Source organism: Schistocerca cancellata, chromosome 5 (genome assembly GCF_023864275.1).
Source record: "Schistocerca cancellata isolate TAMUIC-IGC-003103 chromosome 5, iqSchCanc2.1, whole genome shotgun sequence".
NCBI classification, from domain to species: Eukaryota; Metazoa; Arthropoda; class Insecta; order Orthoptera; family Acrididae; genus Schistocerca; species Schistocerca cancellata.
Genome location: NC_064630.1, coordinates 156,248,478 through 156,262,779, shown reverse-complemented (window position 1 = coordinate 156,262,779; position 14,302 = coordinate 156,248,478).

Below are 14,302 nucleotides of genomic sequence, written 5' to 3'. Positions count from 1 at the left end.
ACCATTCGCAACCGTCTCCATGAAGCTGGGCTACAGTCCCGCACACCGTTAGGCCGTCTTCCGCTCACGCCCCAACATCGTGCAGCCCGCCTCCAGTGGTGTCGCGACAGGCGTGAATGGAGGGACGAATGGAGACGTGTCGTCTTCAGCGATGAGAGTCGCTTCTGCCTTGGTGCCAATGATGGTCGAATGCGTGTTTGGCGCCGTGCAGGTGAGCGCCACAATCAGGACTGCATACGACCGAGGCACACAGGGCCAACACCCGGCATCATGGTGTGGGGAGCGATCTCCTACACTGGCCGTACACCACTGGTGATCGTCGAGGGGACACTGAATAGTGCACGGTACATCCAAACCGTCATCGAACCCATCGTTCTACCATTCCTAGACCGGCAATGGAACTTGCTGTTCCAACAGGACAATGCACGTCCGCATGTATCCCGTGCCACCCAACGTGCTCTAGAAGGTGTGAGTCAACTACCCTGGCCAGCAAGATCTCCGGATCTGTCCCCCATTGAGCATGTTTGGGACTGAATGAAGCGTCGTCTCACGCGGTCTGCACGTCCAGCACGAACGCTGGTCCAACTTAGCGCCAGGTGGAAATGGCATGGCAAGCCGTTCCACAGGACTACATCCAGCATCTCTAAGATCGTCTCCATGGGAGAATAGCAGCCTGCATTGCTGCGAAAGGTGGATATACACTGTACTAGTGCCGACATTGTGCATGCTCTGTTGCCTGTGTCTATGTGCCTGTGGTTCTGTCAGTGTGATCATGTGATGTATCTGACCCCAGGAATGTGTCAATAAAGTTTCCCCTTCCTGGGACAATGAATTCACGGTGTTCTTATTTCAATTTCCAGGAGTGTACACTGAAGATCCAAGAAATTGGTACACTTGCCCAATATCGCGTAAGACCCCATGAGCACACAGTAGTGCCGCAACACGACGTGGCGTGGACTCGACTAGTGTCTGAAGTAGTGCTGAAGAGAACTGAAACCATGAACCCTGCAGGGCTGTCCATAAATCTGTAAGAGTACAAGGGGCTCTTCTGAACAGCACATTGCAAGGCATATGTTCAGTAATGTTCATGTCTGGGGAGTCTGGTAGCCAGCGGAAGTGTTTGAACTCGGAAGAGCGTTTCTGGAGCCACTCTGTAGCAATTCTGGAGACGTGGGGGGTGTCGCATTGTCCTGCTGGAACTGCCCAAGTCCGTCGGAATGCACAATGGACATGAATGGATGCACGTGATCAGACAGGATGCTTACGTATTTGTCACCTGTCAGAGTCGTACCTAGACGTATCAGGGGTCCACGTCACTCAAACTGCACATGCCTCCACACCATTACAGAGCCTCCACCAGCTGAACAGTCCCCTGCTGACATGGAGGGTCCATGGATTCATTTGATTGTCTCCATACCCGAACACGTCCATCCGCTTGATACAATTTGAGACGAGACCCGTCCGACCAGGCAACATGTTTCCAGTCATCTCCAGTCCAATGCCAGTGTTGACAGGCTCAGGTGAGGCGTAAAGCTTTGTGTATTGCAGTCATCAAGGGTACTCGAGTAGGCCTTCGTCTCTGAAAGCCCATATCGATGATGTTTCGTTGAATGGTTCGCACACTGACACTTGTTGATGGTTCAGCACTGCAATCTGCCGCAATTTGCGGAAGGGTTGCACTGCTGTCTCGTTGAACGTTTCTCTTCAGTCGTGGTTGGTCCCGTTCTTGCAGGATACTTTTCCGGCCGCAGTGATGTCAGAGATTTGTGTTTTGCCGGATTTCTGATATTCATGGTACACTCGTGAAATGGTCGTACGGGAAAATCCCCACTTCATCGTTACCTCGGAGATGATGTGCCCCATCGCTCGGGCACCGACTATGACACTATGTTCAGACTTATTTCAATTTTGATAAGCTGCCACTGTAGCAGTAGTAACCGATCTAACAACTGCGCCAGACATTTGTTGTCCTTTATAGGCGTTGCCGACCGCAGTGCCGTTTTCCGCCTGTTTACATATCTCTGTATTTGAATACGCATTCCTATACCAGTTTCTTTGGCGCTTCAGTGTATTTCTTGTATGTAGGGGCCTGATGATTGTGGAATGGACCATCGAAAATGATCGGAGTGAATAAATAATAGATACTGACTCACAGCTTACGGTGTTATTCATTACTTCACAGTCCTGTATTAATGACCACTTCTAGGTGTCCGGATACTTTCGATCAGATACTGCACATTGCAGAATTACATCAGCGATAGCAAGAGAAAGGAAATCACAAAAGAACGTGGTCATAAACACTTGCATAAAATTCCATTTATGTCAACAATTGTTCGAACTGCGCACCATCAACCGCAATACACGTTTGCAGTTGCTGCTGCAAGGACTTCTGGACAGACTGAAGAGATCCCTTCGATATCATTGCACATGCTGAAAAAATGCGATGTTTTAAATACTCCTGGTTCTCTGGAACTTGTGTGTGGATTTCATATTTGTGCTTACCCCAGAGAAAAAACATCCAGTGGCATTAAATCGGGTGGTCGTGCAGATCAACTGATAATGCCTTCACATCCTATCCAGCTACTAGGAAAGACCTGGATGAGTGCTTTCCTGGCCACAAGCTAGTACTGAGCCACGTGCCCATCGTGCTGGTATCACATACATCGACGTATTTTATGCTGTACTATCTCTAGAAGGGCTGTTAGTACCTCTGTAAGAAACTGCGTATTTTTCGCACTTTAAAATTTCTTCAGTGAGGGAAGGACCAGTCACGTAGTCTCCAATAACCTCACACGAAACGTTCACAGTCCACTGCCTCTGGTGCTCAACCTACCTTAGCCAGGACGGATTCTCAGAGGCCTATTAACGCATGTTTCTACATTCAACTTTCAATTATTTGTGAAGGTAACTCCATTGGTGAATAAAATTCTTTGAAGAAAGATCCTGATGTCGCATCAGAACTTAGTGAAGTAATCTGTGTGTCTTTTGCAATTTGACTGGTTAATCTGCTGGTGAAGTGACACATAGTACTGATGGATCTGTTTGTGCGAAAATTCTAGCAGTGCTGGGCTGACTTGTTCCAGAGGCACTTACAATTTCTCTGGGATTAAGAAATAGTTGGGAGCATCAGCTGCCAGAACATCTACTTCTTTCGCTTATAAGATCCTCCTTAGTTATAAACTTTCAGAAGTGTCTCAGTTTAGTTAGGGAGTCCGTAGAAGATGGCATATGAGAAATACAATATGACTGTTCGTGATTTTCCATCCGAGACTTACTGAGTTTAAGATAACCCTGTCCTTGGATATTCTTAGTGAGTCATCGAGTAGGATTTCTTCCTACCTGTTTTGCCGCAAAGCTCTCGTAGTTGATGTCCTGATGTCCCTCGCAGAAGCAGTACCAGCGCCATCGGATTCTATGGAAAATGCAATTTTATCTCCTGTAACTTATAAGTGGTGAAGCGAGAAGCTATATTATTTAAAGTAATGCTCGTGGATCCCGATACGCTAGCATGGTGTGGGCACTGGGCGTATGCCCATGGTAGCTCAAAACGTCAGGAATCACAACGCCATATTATATATATGTACATGGATGGTTGTATTTTATTTATTCCTTTTTTTGGGGAGGGGGCGGATTTATTCGAAATGTTTCAGGTTACGAATAACAATGTACTTTTATTCAATAAGTGAATATAAACACAAAATACACATCTTATTTTTGTGGTCTTTCCGCGAAATATAAGTTGGCGGCAGTAAAATTGTACTTCATTCAGCCTCAAATGCCGGTTCTCTAAATTTCCTCAGTAGCGATTCACGAAAAGAACGCCTCCTTTCCTCCAGAGACTCCCACCCGAGTTCCTGAAACATTTCCGTAACACTCGCGTGATGATCAAACCTACCAGTAACAAATCTAGCAGCCCGCCTCTGAATTGCTTCTATGTCCTCCCTCAATCCGACCTGATAGGGATCCCAAACGCTCGAGCATTTCTCAAGAATAGGTCGTATTAGTGCTTTATAAGCGGTCTCATTTACAGATGAACCACATCTTCCCAAAATTCTACCAATGAACCGAAGACGACTATCCGTCTTCCCCACAACTGCTATTGCATGCCTGTCCCACTTCATATCGCTCTGGAATGTTACGCCCAAATATTTAATCGACGTGACTGTGTCAAGCGCTACACTACTAATGGAGTATTCAAACATAACGGGATTCTTTTCCCTATTCATCTGCATTAATTTACATTTATCTATATTTAGAGTTAGCTGCCATTCTTTACACCAATCACAAATCCTGTCCAAGTCATCTTGTATCCTCCTACAGTCACTCAACTACGACACCATCATCAGCAAACAGCCGCACATTGATATCCACTCTACCCAAAAGATCATTTATGTAGATAGAAAACAACAGCAGACCTACCACACTTCCCTGGGGCACTCCAGATGATATCCTCACCTCCCATGACAACGTACTGGGTTCTATTATTTAAGAAGTCATCGAGCCACTCACATATTTGGGAACCAATCCCATATGCTCGTACCTTAGTTAGGAGTCTGCAGTGGGGCACGCTTTCCGGAAGTCAAGGAATATGGCATCCGTCTGATACCCTTCATCCATGGTTCGCAAGATATCATGTGAAAAAAGGGCGAGTTGCGTTTCGCAGGGGCGATGCTTTCTAAAGCCGTGCTGATGCACGGACAGCGACTTCTCTGTCTCAAGGAAATTCATTATATTCAAACTGAGAATATGTTCGAGAATCCTGCAACAAACCGATGTTAAGGATATTGGTCTGTAATTTTTAGGATCCGTCCTTCTACCCTTCTTATATACAGGCATCACCTGCGCTTTTTTCCAGTCGCTCGGGACTTTACGTTGGACAAGAGATTCGCGATTAATGCAAGCTAAGTAAGGAGCCAATGCAGTAGAGTACTCTCTGTAAAAACGAATTGGAATCCCATCAGGACCTGGCGATTTATTTATTTTCGACCCATTCAGCTGCTTCACAACCCCAGGCATGTCTATCACTATGTCCTCCATACGGGAATCTCTACGAGACTCAAACGGCGGTATGTTTGTACGATCCTCCTGCGCGAAAGATTTCTCAAATGCTAAATTTAAAATTTCAGCTTTCGTTTTGCTGTCTTCCGTTGCCAGGCCAGACTGATCAGTGAGTGACCGGATGGAAGCCTTCGACCCACTTACCTATTTTACGTAAGACCAGAATTTCCTTGGGTTTTCAGCAAGATCTTTTGCTAAGGTATGACGGTGGTAGTGGTTGTATGCTTCGCGCATCGCTCTTTTTATAGCAGCGCGAATCTCTGCTAACTTTTGCCTGTCCTCTGATGCTAGGCTTTATTTTATTAAATTATTAATGAATACATGATAGTGTAAATATTTATGACAATAACTAGGATTTTTGGACAAATCTAATATATTTATATTTATGAACTTTATTGCAATTAACTTATGCAAATGGTATGAAGCAATAATCATGAAGGATTTGAAAGCATGGAGCGATACGTAGTCCGGGTTCTTTTGAACAAAGTTGGCAATAAAATGACGTGGAAATCCTAACTTTTCCTACGTCCCACAGGATTTACAACGCAGTCGGATAGTTTTTCCTTTCGGTTCTTTTGGAGAGAGCTCTGGAAGGTGAACTTTGTTCAGAGGTTTCGGAACTGGTATAGGTTTTGGGCCTCCGACCAATCCGTCGATTACAGACAGGCGAAAGTCCAACAGATTCACTGGCTTGGCATTTCCCCTGCACTTATTATATAATAATTGCGAATAGATGAGCGTTACTTGAAAAATACGCAATCCTAATTTTTTTTATACCTCCTGAGAGTTTTGTGACACACCGGATAATATGAAAGCAGTTGGTCTTGCACGTCTGCCCTTTCCTACACTTACTCTATTTAACAATAAGTTGCAGATTCCTGGTGACTACGAGGTCTCCTCAGAAAATTCCGGAACTTTGTCCACAAAATTTTGCACCGCTTACCTTTTATTTATTGTGCACGGTTGCCTTTGAACTATTCTCCTACACAATTGGTACACTGCTCCCAACGCAGTTTCCACTTCCGAAAGCAGTCTTGGTACGGCTCTTGCTGAACTGCACGAAGTGCCGTCTGCGAATTTTCCTTTTTCTCGTCTACCGTCGCAAATCTTTGTCCTTTCAACGGGTTTTCAACTCTGGAAATGAAAAAAAGGTCTGTAGAGTACAGAGGATGATTTCGTGTTTTGTGCAATAGTCATGCACCGACAGGGATGAATGTGCGGGTGCGTTGTCGCTATGCAAGTGCCATGAATTTCCTCGCCACATTTCAGGCCTTTTTTTTCTCACGTTTTCTCGCAGGCTTCGCAGCGCATCCCGACATTACCATCCAGTAACAGTTTGTCCCTGTAGCACGAATTCATGATGAACTAATCCTTCAGGGTCAAAGAAATCTATCAACATGGCTTTGACATTTGACCTGACCTGATGAGCGTTTTTTGGTCTTGGAGAACCTTTCCCGACCCATTGTGAAGACGGAAACTTGGTCTCAACATCATAGCCGTAGACCTGTGTCTTATCACCAGTTAGGATTCTCTTAAGAAACATCTCGTTCTCATTCAGGCGATCCAAAAGCTCTTCAAGATTGCGAGGTAAAGATCTTTCTGGTCTTGACTCATGAGCCATGGGATGAACTTGGCGGTAGCACGATGCATTCCAAGATGCTTTGTCGGTATTTCATGACATGATCTAACTGAGATGTTACATTCTTCTGCAATGTCTCGGACGGTCAGTTTCGTTGACGTTCATGACATGAGCGTCTAGGGTAGACGTCGAAAGGCGTCCAGAACGAGGGTCATCACCTCTGTAAGCTTCCTGCGTCATTTGGTATGTCTCTTTAAGGGTTTTCTTGAGTTTCACGCAAAATTTAATGCAGAAGCGTTGCTCCTCTAACTTTGCCATCTCGAAATTCGCATACTGTTCGACACAACGTTCGATTCAATACAGCACTGAACAAGTAGCAGACAAACAACAATGAAACTTCCGGCTGTTACACATTAAACACAGGCGTGTGCTGGGATGCCAACCGCATTTTGCTCAACACACTACTGGCGCGAAATTACGAATGTTCCGAAATTTTTTGAACAGACCTCGCAACCCCTCTTGTTCCTTGCCTCCATTAACTCTCCCGTGTTTTTCAAAGATATGCACAGGATATCTCACTTATCCCGCCATTTCGTGATGCAGATTCCTTCCTTTGTATAAATACTCCCCTCTTTAGCTTCTTTTTTTGTCACTTCTTGAGGGTTACCTTGCCTGTTGGGTTGGAGCGTGCCTTTCCCTAAATCACTCCAGTCAAATGCACGGATAGTTACTTTGAAAGGGCATGGCCGATTTCCTTCCCCATCCTTGACACAATTCGAGCTTCTGATCTGTCTCTAATGACCTCGATGCAAGAGCGATTCAGCCAACGCTATACGAGGTGCATTCAAGTTCTAACGCCTCCGATTTTTTTTTCTCCGGACTGGAAAGAGATAGAAACATGCGCATTGTTTTAAAATGAGCCCGCGTTCATTGTCAATACGTCCCAGAGATAGCAGCACCGTACGGCAGATGGAATTTTAGCGCCAGCGGCGAGAATGAGAACTGTTTTAAATACTTAAAATGGCGACGTTTTCCTTACTTGAACAGCGTGCAATCATTCGTTTTCTGAATTTGCGTGGTGTGAAACCAATTGAAATTCATCGACAGTTGAAGGAGACATGTGGTGATGGAGTTATGGAGGTGTCGAAAGTGCGTTTGAGGAACCGACAGTTTCATAAAGGCAGAATATCGTGTGACAACAAACCGAAACAACCTTGGGCTCGCACAAGCCGGTCTGACGACATGATCGAGAAAGTGGAGAGAATTGTTTTGGGGGATCGCCGAATGACTGTTGAACAGATCGCGTCCAGAGTTGGCATTTCTGTGGGTTCTGTGCACACAGTCCTGCATGACGACCTGAAAATGCGAAAAGTGTCATCCAGTTGGGTGCCACGAATGCCGACGGACGACCACATGGCTGCCCGTGTGGCATGTTGCCAAGTAATGTTGACGTGCAATGACAGCAAGAATGGGACTTTCCTTTCGTCGGTTGTGACAATGGATGAGACGTGGATGCCATTTTTCACTCCAGAAACAAAGCGCCAGTCAGCTCAATGGAAGCACACAGATTCACCGCCACCAAAAAAATTTCGGGTAACCGCCAGTATTGAAAAAAATGATGGTGTTCATGTTCTAGGACAGCGAGGGCGTAATCCTTACCTATTGCGTTCCAAAGGGCACTACGGTAACAGGTGCATCCTACGAAAATGTTTTGAAGAACAAATTCCTTCCTGCACTGCAACAAAAACGTCCGGGAAGGGCTGCGCGTGTGCTGTTTCACCAAGACAACGCACCCGCACATCGAGCTAACGTTACGCAACAGTTTCTTCGTGATAACAACTTTGAAGTGATTCCTCATGCTCCCTACTCACCTGACCTGGCTCCTAGTGACTTTTGGCTTTTTCCAACAATGAAAGACACTCTCCGTGGCCGCACATTCACCAGCAGTGCTGCTATTGCCTCAGCGATTTTCCAGTGGTCAAAACAGACTCCTAAAGAAGCCTTCGCCGCTGCCATGGAATCATGGCGTCAGCGTTGTGAAAAATGTGCACGTCTGCAGGGCGATTACGTCGAGAAGTAACGCCAGTTTCATCGATTTCGGGTGAGTAGTTAATTAGAAAAAAAATCGGAGGCCTTAGAACTTGAATGCACCTCGTACTATTACAGCACTTGTCCGTATACAGGCTATGAGCAGTATTTCCTTTCCTTGCTATTAGACTGTTTATCACTATTTCAGAGTGCCCCTTTCCTCCTATTTCTTTGTCGTCAGTCCTCCAGTAAATCAATTGCTTTTCCAGGCGCGGCTCGTAATTAAAGACTCTGAGGTGCAGGCGCCCCAAAATAAATACAAAAATAAATGTCTCAGTAACGTATTACAGAATTTAAATTATCAGAACGCACTTCGCAGATTTCCCACAAACATTTAAAGAATGTCAGACAACGTTCATGGAATTGTTTGGTAATCATACCATGCTGTTTCTCGAACAGGTTGTAGCTAGTGTTTAGGCTGCGGCATGAAATGCTGCTTAGCTCTAGGGGTTTGGAGGCATAGTTTCCTCGGAGTACAGCCGTTATGCCTTGTGGGCGTCCAAAGCTCTGTTCTTTCAGCCTAAGGGTTTCCTACCATCTGCACACAATTTTCACATTCCAGTGCTTACATCAAAAGGGAATGAACAGAGTTTCTGAAACCTCGCTATCGAATCCGTGCCTCTGTATATCTCTATTATATTTGATGTATCTTTAGTCGTCGTCGTATTATTGTTTCGAGAATGTTTTGGATAGTTTTTTTTTTCTGCCATTGGCTGTTCTATCCACCGTTAGAATAAGTTTGCAAGTCTCTCACCAGAGTGCACTAGAGTAGGGTAACAAGCATCACGAAAGACTGGAAGAAAAAGCGCTCGAAATATATCCCGCACGAGGAATATGTACCGTTACTTTAATTGCCTTGTTTACTGACTGCGTTTGCGGGTAACGTGCGTTATTAAGTATCTTTTTGTGAGTTTATTACGCAGGAGTTTAGTCAGTTTTACTTTCTTGCCAACATTTGCAGCGTACCACGAGTTCGAAATCAACACAATATGAATTCAGTATGCACTTTACCAGATAAAATTTTGGAACATGCGGTTAGGATGAAAGACAAGGAACTTGGTGCGTCCAGACCCGATCTAAACATCAATAAAGAACAAAAACAGTGTACATCCAGGCAAGGGTACACACATACTTTTAACACAGCAATGTACTCTGCAGCTGAGTGATTGTGTGCGGTTGTGAAGTGAAGCATTTTTCTGTTTCACCCATCGTATGAGAAATAGTAGTGATAGCGCCGGACTGAGAATGGTATCACAGACTTTAAAAAATTTCAAGCACTGGTGAGAAAACACAAATTTAGTGAAATACATGTAAGCAGGTAGTTTTTCAACTTTCAATGCTAGGGAAAGTGGACAGTATGTGCCAACTAGATAGTGCTACCGCTTCACCGTAAGGACATGATAATGTTTCAAAAGACAGGTGTATGTTGAGTAAACCGATGACTGCCAAAGTCTGCGGCAAATTTAAGCTTGTATTACGGGGCCATGACGTAAGAGAAAAATCCAAGAACCCAGGAATTTTTCGAGTTTTAGTTGATCTGATGGCAGAACTGGACAGCTTCTTCAAGCGGCACACTGAAAAATCGGAAAACCGAGTTTTCTTAGGCCTGTCCAAAACAATTCAAAATGAACTGTTGGAATCAGTTTATGAAGTGTGTCTTAATCTGATCAGGAGTGAACTGTCGAAGGCAAATTTCCTCGCACTCGAAGTTGTCGAAACCACTGACTGTGCAGCTCTGTCAACAACTGGTCGTAATAATCCGATATGAGTTACTGGGGAAAATAAACGAAAGGCTTATTTTCTTCTGTTTAGTCACCTACAGCAAAGGAACACTGGTGCAGTGAAAACTGTTGAATATGTATCCCACATTGCAACTTCTGCCCAGCATGTTAGGGCATCACTTGACACTGACGATCATTGGGAACAGGATGGACCAACAAGAAACCGGGGAAGTTTCATCGAATCAAGAAGGTGTGTGAACGAGATGTCTGCGACTGCATGACTCAGATCAGTGATCGATTTAGTTTTAATGATCACTTGTCAATTGCAGTACTGTTTGAACTGTCGTTGCTTTCGAAACATAAAACTGTTTTCCCAGAAGAAGAACTGTTAATATATTTAAATTACAGTCTTCAGATTTACGTCATGAATGTGTCATACAGCCAAAGGATTTTATCAAAGCGTCAGGTACTTCTACCTTGTTTAACTTTCTTCATGAAACGATTAGGCAAAAGCTTTTCCCGAAAGTGTGTCAAACTTCTGCAGATAATATTAATCTTTCCAATGACGACAGCAGAGGCAGGACGCTGCTTCTCTAAGCTAAAGCGAGAGGAAACATTCATACTTAATACAATGAATGTGGACAGACTTTGTAGGCATACGATGATTTCTCTCACAGAACTATCGAATCAGCCTAATTTCAAAGCAATGGTCATAGACCATTTTGCAGTGCAGAAGGAGAGACGAGCAGATTTTATCTACAAACAAATTAATTAAGGTAAGCAAAAGCGCATTAATAGGTGATAAGAAGCAATTCTTTTCCTATAACTATCAATTTGCTTACGATATTAAGTGCATAAAAAGGGTGTGACATACTTAGCGACCGACATCATGTTTTGCAAAACGCGTCTTCTTAATACGGTTTATGACACAAAAACGTCACATTTTTCGAGACTTAAACACAAGTAACCATACTAAAAACGACTTCTTGGAGAGATCTGTAATGAGCTTTATAATTTTAAATACATATTTTCATGATACATAAGTATAAATACAACAAATACAGTATGTAAATTAACATGGCGGTTTCTGGGGTTGCTCATGTCCGCCAACCACAACACAAGACCCGTGGCTCATGAGAAATTATAAACGCCGCAGTTTGAGCGCACAAAACATAAAACATTTGAAGTTTACGAATGAAAACACGACAAACATTAAGCATGCAGTGAACTAACATAAGCCACATCAAAGATCTTTCCAAAACTCAGCTTTTAGTGTGATTTTTTTTGTGGTAAACAGTGGGGGAAAATGACGTTTGGGGATAAATAAGCGACCTGTACATTTTACCTTGGAGTTAACGTTCGATGTTATTTAGTAGTTGATTACCATACAGAAAGAAGATACATTATGGAAACGTTTGGCTGCAGTGTGATATTGCCACCAACCCTCCACTCCTCAGAAATCTTGGTAGTGGTGACAGACTGATCTGTAGTATAGAGGTCGAGGTTAGTTCCGATCGATAAATATCGCTGCCATCCCCAGTATGGAAACCACGTGCTGCGCCTGGTTTTTGCACAGAACCATTACGTTCCGCCAGGACGTCTATTTGAAACCATATTATGTTTCTTACTTTTTATACACTGCCTGATTCGTAATCTGCCCCTCCATAGGACCATAGATTCGTCCACAAAGACGTCATTTCTAGTGGAATGTACTTGCTCCATCCTGTCATTAAAATATTGTAAAATTGGTCGAATTTTAAATATTTTGTCAGAGTCGTCGTCACTGATGTTTTCACGAAAGTTTAAAGCTCTGAGCAGTAACGAATACCTGTTACGTCACCTTTCATTCTGAAAAAAATTTATGTCATAGCGATACCTGTAATCAGTTCTCCAATAGTCGCTAATTATATTCAGGTGAATGATGTCCATGTGAAATAGAAGACCAGAAATACTTTCAGTTCTTTAGTATTGGCATTCTTCCATTGTGTGATGCTTGCTTAAGAACTCTCGCTAGTACGGAGAATTGTCACAGCTTAACTATTCATTTCAACCTCCAGCATTTGGAGAAATGAGTCGGTCAAAAACCACCGAGTAAATTCGATAGGGTCAACTGACTCTGGGTCAATTTTGAGAGCTTGTTCCCCAATGAAGGGTAGCTACTCCCGCTTTGGTCGTTGGGTTGACCACTTCAGTCCATCAACTGGCACAGTAATGGCTTCTGTAATTTTCTCGCGTGGCTGAGGTTGAGAAGTCTCTACTGAGTCAGGCTCTAATATCTTTCTGCCTCAGATTCAGAATCAGAATCAATTGAGGAGACGTGCTCCATCTCGTCATCTGAAGGAGAGAAAATAATTCTGCATCAATGGGGCAGAATGTCTTGTTCCTCCCCTCCCTCCCCTACTGTGTAATATCGAAGAAAAATTAACTCGAGTTTCATATTTTATCTTCATTTCCGGCCGAGCCGGCAAGATGTGAATGTCCTGGTAAATCACAAGAAGAAATTTCATCCTCACATTCAACAACAAAAAAATGTTAATTCTCAGAGATGAAGTGGAGAACAAGGACTGCTGAGAATATTGCATACATTTCTTGTCAGATAATACCAGAATCTTTCACTGAGAAAAAAAAATTATTGGACATGTAATGAAAATTTTATAATAAAATTATGATATCGAATGTTATTTATGCAAAGCACGCACTGGAGAAAAATAATAAAAGACACAAAAAATACGAAGGGCACACATTTTAATTTATACTTACTACAAATTTACTTTCAACAGGAAACAATTTCCTCTTACGTCCTCGGCTGCTTTGAGACGTGACTATAAAAATAGAATTTGTGTGCAATTACGCTGACAATAATTATTTTAAAGATAAAGAACGATAAATTGAAAACAAGTACACTTACCTTCACAAGTTTCGCCATAGAGTGGTAGAAAGATAAACCAACTGCTAAACCGGAATCTGTGTTCACTGCAGAGTGCCCGGGCACGGACTGACGCAAATCCGACCCGCACAGTATACAAAACGTAGACTGGAAGTAGCCGATAGAACATGGTGGATGTGGCTTCGGCCACCTGCTGCTCCCCGAGATAACCACACCTGGCGGGGCGGAGGCACAGAACGTGGTCAGGTAATGGACATCGTTTGTCGGGATACCATTACGCGTACAACTCAGCTGTTCTCTTCAAGTCCCTTCAGCATTCTCAGTCAAGGAGTGGTACTGCATATCTAGTTTCTCTTGAAACTTCCTGGCAGATTAAAACTGTGTGCCCGACCGATACTCGAACTCACAGTTTTAATCTGCCAGGAAGTTTCATATCAGCGCACACTCCGCTGCAGAGTGAAAATCTCATTCTAGTTTCTCTTGGTTTGTGCAAAACATTCGTTCTTACAACTTAACTAGCCCACGACCCTCGTGAATGACACAGACAGAATGAAAGCTTCATTTTCTCTGTGTCCCTTTCATACCTGTGTCACGGACGTGCCACGATTTCCGTCATATTCGATGTGTCGCATTTTCTTTCTTGGTAAGCGATCTAATCCGTATAAGCTACGACACAATCGGTTGCACGTTGAAATCAGATTATTCCTAAGTTCCAATTCTGAAACCAACATTCGGGTCTTGGAGAATGAAACGTTGTTGAATTCGTCGTTAGGAGCATAAGTTATTATACTTCGGTTTGAAAATGCGAGATTAATATTGACATCTTTGTAATTAATACAGCTATGAAAAAGACCACACGCCGTTTAAAGAAGACTTTTTCACAAATCATAATGGCGAAGAGACTGCGGTATCTTCAATGTTTCCGGAAATATTTGGGGTGTACGGTTTAGCTGAATCACTTTGTATGTT